General features: G+C 38.1%; 1 non-coding gene across 1 annotated transcript; it reads right to left on the reverse strand.

Annotated features, from left to right (window-relative positions):
• Window positions 1-4,421: 4,421 nt before the first annotated feature.
• Window positions 4,422-4,528, reverse strand: LOC122119325. Its single transcript, XR_006149533.1, has one exon. It is a non-coding gene; the product is annotated as a U6 spliceosomal RNA (small nuclear RNA).
• Between the last annotated feature and the right edge of the window lie 4,093 nt (window positions 4,529-8,621).

Here is an 8,621-nt window from a genome sequence, read left to right on the forward strand (position 1 = left end):
TAGAGATAAAGGTCTCATGGATTTTCCTGCTTGGGCTGGCTACAAACCACCATCCTCAGATCTCAGCCTCCTGAGTAGCTAGAATTATAGGCATGAACCACTGGCACCTATATTTATATTTTTATATCTATAATTATGTATCATCTAATTCTATATCTATATATATACATACATAGTATATATTTTCATATCCTATCATAAGAATTAAAAACTTTACGGGTTACCAGGTGTCTGTGGCTCATGCCAGTAATCCTACCTCCTCAGGATGCTGAGATCTGAGAATCAAGGTTCAAAGCCAGTTTGGGAAGGGAAGATTGTGACTTATCTCCAATTAATGTGGAAGTAGAGTTGTGGCTCAAATGGCCGAGTGCTAGTCTTGAGCAAAAAAGCTCAGGAACAGTGCCCAGGCCTTTAGTTCAAGCCTCAGGACCAACACACACACACACACACACACACACACACACACACACACACACTTACTTGCCCTTGCCCATAGCCACAGTTCAATATACACATTAGGCAGGTGAATAATTTATTGAATAAATAAATAATAGCCTTCTCTCTTTTATTCATACACCACACAGAATCTTGGACATGTATTTGAGTTTAGAAGAAGGATGCATTGAGGGGAGGCAGGGAACCTCTAAATGGTTGCATCATCTGCAGAAATAACAAAGAATGCCATAATTTCTATTCCTTCTTGTCAAGCAATGAGGTAGGCAAATTAGTCACTCAGTACTGCAGCTCTACCTTCAATAGTAAAGAACAAGCCATCCAAAAAGACAAGCCAGGAAAAACACTCTGTCTTTCTTTCTGTCAGCCCCAGTGACCATACATACGCACAATACTATCTGGATCAACGTATATGCACACGCAGTATATAAACTAAGATTTTCTTCTGCCTATGTGTCTAGTCAGCTTAAATGGGTCGCTTCTTGTTTTGGCCCTTATAACCAAACCAGGCTCTTTGGCTCATGCTACCTGCAAACTTTCTGGCCTGTTTGGGAATAGTGAAGTGGTTTGATTTTCTGAGAAGAAACAATTATGCTCTCGGAAAAGGCCAGAGTTGCACAAAACCCATTTGTTTCTGCTTCTGTGGGTTAGTGTCTGTAGAAAGAAAAATGAACTGAATAAGGACAATATTTAGCTCTATGGGCTACTTGATATTTTCTCATTTGTGTTATCAGAACTCTTATTTTTGTGGTTTGTGATTTGGCCCATTCTTTTAAGTTACATTACATTTTATTCATTAACACATATTTAGTACTCAGTGTTAGTGTGCAATACCAGAACACTGCCTTGATTTTGTCACTTGTTCTCATTCTTTGGCCACTGAGGCAATGAAGTTTCAGACTAGACTGGAAGCATTATCAGCTCAAAGCATCTGTGTATATGCTATTTACCTATGTTATTAAGCTTAATCTACCGTATGCATGTATATCTGAAAAGCTTGGGGACCTGAGTTACTGAGGAGACTGCTTAATCACATAGGGGCTAAATGAGGCCACTGACCCTATCAAATCACACTTGGTGACCCAAGGGAATTAGATGGCCACATATATAAGCTTCTTGCAGTTTGAAGAGATAGTAGATAAAGATGTGTGTTTTTACATAAAACATAGCTAATAGAACTTTCACTTTTAATTCATTTTTCTTGTTTAGGGAGTAAGTATCCAGGAGTCTTTCCCTATTTAGCTCTCTTGCAATTTATGAGTCAACTCAGTACAACTATTGACATACACTCATTGTAATAACTTCCTGTGAAATTCTTCCATTGCTTGGAGGCAACTGTCATATCAACATCATCATCACCATCATCACTACTACCTTCATCGTTTATCTTTGTAGTACTAGGATCAAACCCAGGCTTTGTGCATGTTAAGCAAGGGCTTATGAGTATTATTTTTATACAGGCTAGAGGCACTTAACTTCATACACACAACCTTGCTTGTTAAGCTTAGAGTGAGGTAGATAAGGAATAAAGCAGGAAACACTGTTCTCACACTCTAGCTGAGAATTGTGTGTGGAGGAAAGGAAGCAGAAATTTTCTCCTTCAGTGGTGAAACTTTGCATTTCCTTCCAGAGAAAGGAGTGGTAGACTCCTCAGTGCCTCTAATTTCTGTTTCCAGTCTCATTCATCAGAGTGTATTTCAGTTATCAAGGATTATCAATGTCAGCTAATAACTAAATGTTATTTTGACTAGTGAGATGGAGGAAGAGAGACTGTAATTAGAACTTGTCATATTATGGGACAAGAAGATGAAATCAAGGGAGAGTATAAATAATGTATGTAAAGAATTAAAAGTTAGGGCTGGGAAGGTGGCTTAGTGGTAGAGTGCTTACCTTGCATGCATGAAGCCCTGCATTCGATTCCTTAGCATCACATAAGCAGAAAAAGCCAGAAGTGGCACTGTGGCTCAAGTGGTAGAGTGCTAGCCTTGAGCCTGAGGGACAGTGCCAAGGCCCAGAGTTCAGGCCCCATGACTGACCAAAAAAAAAATTAAGAGTTAACTGGCTAGGCACTATCCTATTCCTGCTCCCAAATAATTTTTGTGGTGTAATTCTTTTTTTTTTTTTTTTTTTTGTCGGGCGTGGGGCTTGAACTCTGGGCCTGGGCGCTGTCCCTCAGCTCTTCAGCTCAAGGCGAGCGCTCTACCACTTGAGCTACAGCGCCACTTCCGGTTTTCTGGTGGTTTATTGGAGATAGGAGTCTCATGGTCTCTCCTGCCCGGGCTGGCTTTGAACCGCGATCCTCAGATCTCAGCCTCCTGAGTAGCTAGGATTACAGGTGTGAGCCACCAGCGCCCGGCTTTGTGGTGTAATTCTTAACTTAAAAATAATGATAAAACTACAGTGCAAAATTGGTTTAAGACAAGTATTTGAGTATTAGGTAACTGGAAGTGTGTTTTCTATTTCATTTTTTTGTGTTTATCATTATTCCAAAGTACAAGTAAAAGCTCCATGCTGTTAAAGTTCTAGCTTGTCCTATAGGTTTGAATCTTCCTTCCTTTCTTCTTCTTTTTCTAAAATGTGCCAATTTTGGGGCTTGAATTCAGTTCCTCATATTTTCCCTTAGTTTTTTTTTTTTTTTTTTGCTCAAGGATGACACTCTACCACTTGAATCACACCTCTACTTCTGACTTTTTATTGATTAATTGGAGATAATAGTCTTGGATTTGTCTGCCCAGGCTGGTGGGCTGGCTTAGAATTATGATCATCAGATCTCTGCCTCCTGAGTAGCTAGGATTACAAGTGTGAGCCATCAGGTTTGTTTTCTTTCTTTCTTTTTCTTTTTTTTTTTAAAGGAAGGCTTTGTTTTACAAGTTTATTTTACCAATAAAAATTTGTACATAGATGATGGAAATACAAGTAGCAAAGAGGTGGGTAAGTGGATAGATATAAACCAGCAGATTAAAATGTCATGGGGAAGCGGAGAATAGGGACATTTCTTTAAGCAAGAAGCTTTGTTAGTTAAACTTTTGTAAGGTTGGTAAGATCTTGTCACTTCATTCAAACATTCAACAAGTATGTATCAATATTTAGCAAGATATCACTTTGGTAACCCAGCAGGTATTTATAAATACAACAAAAATTCATAAAGCCTCCATCATTTGGATAACAACTTCATCTTTATATTGATTGTGGTAAATTCCAAGCCTGGCTTAGTTCTAATTTACCTCTATTTCTAAGGAAAGAACTTGAAAGCTCTACTAGATGTGCTCTGTATTTAATATTTCCAGTCTGGTTTGGGGAATATGTTATACACATTTCTAGTTAACCTACTACTGTCTGGTGTGTGTGTGTGTGTGTGTGTGTGTGTGTGTGTGTGTGTGTGTGTGTGTATGCATAAATATGTAGCTTCTTTCCTTCAAAGTATTCTTTCAAACAAGTAATAATGTCTACTTCAGTATCTGTAGACCTAATCTCTTGTCTCTCTATTAGTGGACATTTCTGAAGGTAACCTGACTTTCATCACCTGAAAACTACCTTTATAATGTAAGCTATAGCATTTATAGGATTTACCTTGTCAATCAAATTCTCTCAGATTATAATCATGCCCTGTTTGCTATCCAATTATGTAAATCATTATTTCATAGTGACTGTCAGCATTTTCATAGATTAAGGTAGAAAGGTTAACATAAAGTAGAATTTAACATATACAAGAGCAAAACTAATTCTAAAAATATTATGCTAAGTGAAAGAAGTTATAAAATGATAAAACATGTTGTGCAATTGAAGTTGGTAAAATATCTAGAACAAGCAGATTATCCATAATAGAGCAAGCAAGTAGGTTGTTGCATAAAGTTCGGATATTGAGCAGCAATAAGGAAGTAAAATCTATTGAGTACAAGTACTTTTTAAAGAGAGATTAAAATATTCCAAAATTACATTATGATACTGATTTTTTCATATACTGAAATAAAAGTATGGAACGCTTCATGAATTTGGGTGTCATCCTTGCGCAAGGTGCATGCTAATCTTCTCAGTATCGTTCCAATTTTAGTATTTGTGCTGCTGAAGTGAGCACTAGGTTTGTTTTCTTACTCTTTTGGTTTCCTATTTGATCTACATATTCTTGGAACCTGGTACCGAGAGTACAGAGAGAGAAACATAGAAGTTTGGAAGTAGACCCTGGACATATTCCTTCATGTGATACTTGCAGTGTTATAACTTCAGTGGTGATTTAGTAACTGTTGTTTTCCAGTGTATTTATTCTTCATTTTTCTTTGGAAAGCCAGAGATTTTAGTTTGGGTCCTTCAACAATGGACTTGGGCTGATCCACAGTGATGCAAATACAATGGTCAATCTGGCTTTTGCACTTTTCATAAGAACACAAAATTTGCAATCAGCAAAGATGGAAAGATCTTTCATTGATAAATAACCTCATTAGAACTGTTCCAACAAAGCTCATCTGCCACATAAAGACAGATCTTCTATGAAAACAGATAATTGACCAGGTCATTCTGATAATTATGAAAAATTTTTGAAAAAAGGAGTTTGATTGTGTTCCATTCTTTTGACTTGTTTTTTTTTTTTTTTTTTGAGGTACTGGGGTTTTAACTAGGCAAAGACAAGCACTCCTAGCCCTTCTGTCTTTAATTAATTTTCTGCTAAATTCTCGTGCTAAAATCCTTACTTTTATCCCCTGAGTAGTTGGGATGACAAATGTGTGCCACCATACCTGGCCCTTCTTTTGCATTTTATACAATTTGGATGTCAGCTTAATAGCCCTGAAGCTGATACTGGTAAGGAGGAAATCCAAGATGAAATACAAAGCCTCACCGGTGATCCTGAAATCTTCAGGGAAACACGCATGATTAGTGCTGGGCAGAAGAGAAGCTCTGCTTTTGTTCACATGGTGGGACAAACTCAGATGTTGTATTTCACAGGAAACGAAAGGACTGGCTTCCATGCAGCTTCCCTCCTCTTTTCCTCTCACTCACTGTGGGGTGTTACTCCCTAGAGCACAAAGAGCAGTTAGTTGGAATCAGTGGCATCCAATGGCTCCACAAAAGACTCTTCTAATAAGAGCAAAAGAGAAAGAGGAGAAATAAAATCCTACTGTTGTTGGCTCTCCCAAGACCTTTCTCTCCTTTTGCTTAGACTATTTGACTACCGGTCATGTTTTGATATCTGGCCTTCTGCACATTCTTTATTGTTTTATATCTAACTGGACCTTTTTCCAGCTTAATATTTCATTTTAAATCCCTCTGCCTTTGTATTTTCTTTCTTTTCTGAAAGTGTTCTCCAATTGTGTTCTTTCCAATTGTCTCTTTACCCCAACCCAAATCTCATTTCCCCAGAGTAGCCTCTGGTAATATTTTGATATATAGTCTTCCAAACTTCTTCAATTATTTTATATGCCAACCAGAACCATGGACTGTTTTAGCTGGAAGGGATTTTGGAGATCGTTTTTCCATCTCTCTCCACCTCCTCTCATTGTCCACCCATTCCAGAAAGTATATAGATAAAGCTAACTGCTCCACTTGAATGAAATCTCACCTTGGACAGGCATTCTTGGATAGGACTTGACAAAACTTGGATTAGAACTTAGGTCTTTTAAAAAAAAATGCTGGTATTGAGGCTTGAATTCAAGAACTGGGGTGCTGTCTCTTAGCTTTTTGGCTCAAGGCTGATGAACTGCCACTTGGTCATTAATTGGGGATAGGAGTCTTATGGATTATCCTGCATGGGCTGGCTTCAAACTGTGATCCTTAGATTTCAGCATCTTGAATAGCTATAATTACAAGTGTTAGCCACTGGCACCCAACTTTAGAACCCAGGTCTTTTTAGTCATATAGAAACTTTCTAACCTTATTTCACAGTTTTATTCCTTAATGTGTTAAATGCCCTAAAGAAGTAGTTTCTGGCACTTAGCAAGTACAAGGTCCTGAATTCAAACTCCAGTATTGCAAAATAAAAATTTCTTATAGGGTTTATGCAATTTTAATTTACAAACTGATCATCCATTTTCTGATGGAAAGAAAACAAACCCCATACTGAATAGAAACACTTATGGTCCATCTACTCTACTCCTCCTTGAGCAGAGCCCAGGTCTGATGCTCAACTAACCTGGGGAAGTTTCTTGTGTAAAGATTGTCCTTAGGGCTATCTAGCTTACAGTAACTTCTTTTTTCTCACTTGTTTTGGGCATAGGCACAACACTCCTTACTTTTGCTTGAAGTGCTTCTAGAAGAATGAGCTGAGCCCAGGCAGGCTGTTCAAGTTGCTGAATCTCTGAATATCTTCTGAATGTTCCCCATAAAAACCAGGATTTTCTCCTGGTGCAGAACATCATGTTTTTTTTTTTTTTTACTCATGTACCTTCAGCTCAAATTTATAGCTTGCTCAGTAAATTTTGGCTTATCTCAAACTTCTAGTCTGGCCTTTTTAAATATTTGTAAACAGATTCTTCCTCAACCTTTCATTCTAAGTCCAAGTTAGCATTTCCCACATTCCCCCCACACCTTTATTTTGGTTGGTTGAGTTAAAAAAATATATATATTACTTTGTTGTTATTAGTAAGGTGTTACACAGAGGGGTTACCATTTCTTTCTCTTTATTTTGTCAGTTGTGGGGCTTCAACTCAGGGCCTAGGCCCCTGAGCTCTTTGGCTCAAGGCTAGCCCCCTACCCTACCACTTTGAGCCACATTGCCACTTCTGGTTTTCTAGTGGTTAATTGGAGATAACAGTCTCAACAACTTTCCTGCCCAGGCTGACTTTGAACCGTTATCCTCAGATCTCAGCCTCCTAAGTAGCTAGGATTACGGGCATGAGCCACCAGCACCCAGCTGGAGTTACCATTTCATAAGTCAGGTAATGGGTATATTTCTTTTATTTTTGGACAATGACTCCCCTTTCTTTGTTTTTCCCCTGTTCTACCAGCCCCATCCTTGCTCACAAGTTATCCAGGTCATTTTCCACATACTGTATACTGAATACTGTAATTATATTTGTTCACCTTTACTCTTCCCTCTTTATCCTCTCCCTTTCCCCACTTAAAAGGAAAAAAAAAATCCCAAAGCAAAAACAAACATCACCACTCCTATCAACAACAACAATAAAACAAAACAAAACAAAATCCCAAGTTTCCATTTCCTGGAATGCATTTTGATAAATAGTATTTTAAATATTCAAAGAAGTTATACCTTTGTGTTCCCTAAAGGTATCCTCTTTTATTTAGTCTGTGTGTCCAGAGTCTTGCTATTAAGTTATTAAGTTCAGTTGTAGTTTAGATCTGGCTTCCACATATTGGAGAAAACATGCATTGTTTGTCTCTCTGATCTTGGCATGATTCGTTGTAGATCTATCCATTTTCCTGCAAATGACATCTTATTCTTTCTAAGGGATGAATGAAATTCCATTGTGTATACATACTACAAATAATGGTCCACTCATCTGGGTCCACAGCCCAGGGTTATTTCATGAAATAACCCTAATAAAAACCATGGGCTCTCATTCTGCCTCTAACCCCTAACCTTTCTCAGAACTTCTCATTCACCCAGCTCACCTGGATTTCCTAGGATCATTTTCAGCACACTGGTATTTGTTCTCTGTTTGTGACTTCTGAGTTACAAGAATCATACTTGCTTTGACTACAGTCAGATCTCTGACACAAAATTAATAGTGAGTTTTGGATAAGAGGTTTTCTTTTGTTCTCTTTTGCTCCCCCCCCCCCCAAAGATCCAAATTGAACAAATTTGAACTTTAAAGGAAGACCATGTGAAGATGCCAGGGAGACCCACTCTGCAAATATATTTTGCAATTAATGGAGTATGAGTGAGTTTCTTTTGAGCTTGGTGTGGTGGTCTTTGTAGGGTACTGCTCTCATTCACAGCAGCCTCTGCCTGTTGTTTGTCTTTGTGTGTACTTGTGTTTGTGTTGTAGGGAAATGTTTAACAAGCATGGTTTTGTTTCAAGAAATTAAGGACTAATGCTTTCATGTTTACCTTTCATATTCACTTTAAAAGGATGGAATCTGTTTTACAATGGGGACTGTTGCTATGACAAATTCTGTAGCATTGCTTTCAGTTCAGACACATGCCTCTGAAACCTTAATCACAAACAGATGCTGCTCTGAATCAAGAATTCCCTTATTTGCCTGAGCAACGAGCTGCC

This window comes from Dipodomys spectabilis, unplaced genomic scaffold (assembly GCF_019054845.1).
Source record: "Dipodomys spectabilis isolate Male_0828 unplaced genomic scaffold, ASM1905484v1 ptg000163l, whole genome shotgun sequence".
In the NCBI taxonomy this organism is placed as follows: Eukaryota; Metazoa; Chordata; class Mammalia; order Rodentia; family Heteromyidae; genus Dipodomys; species Dipodomys spectabilis.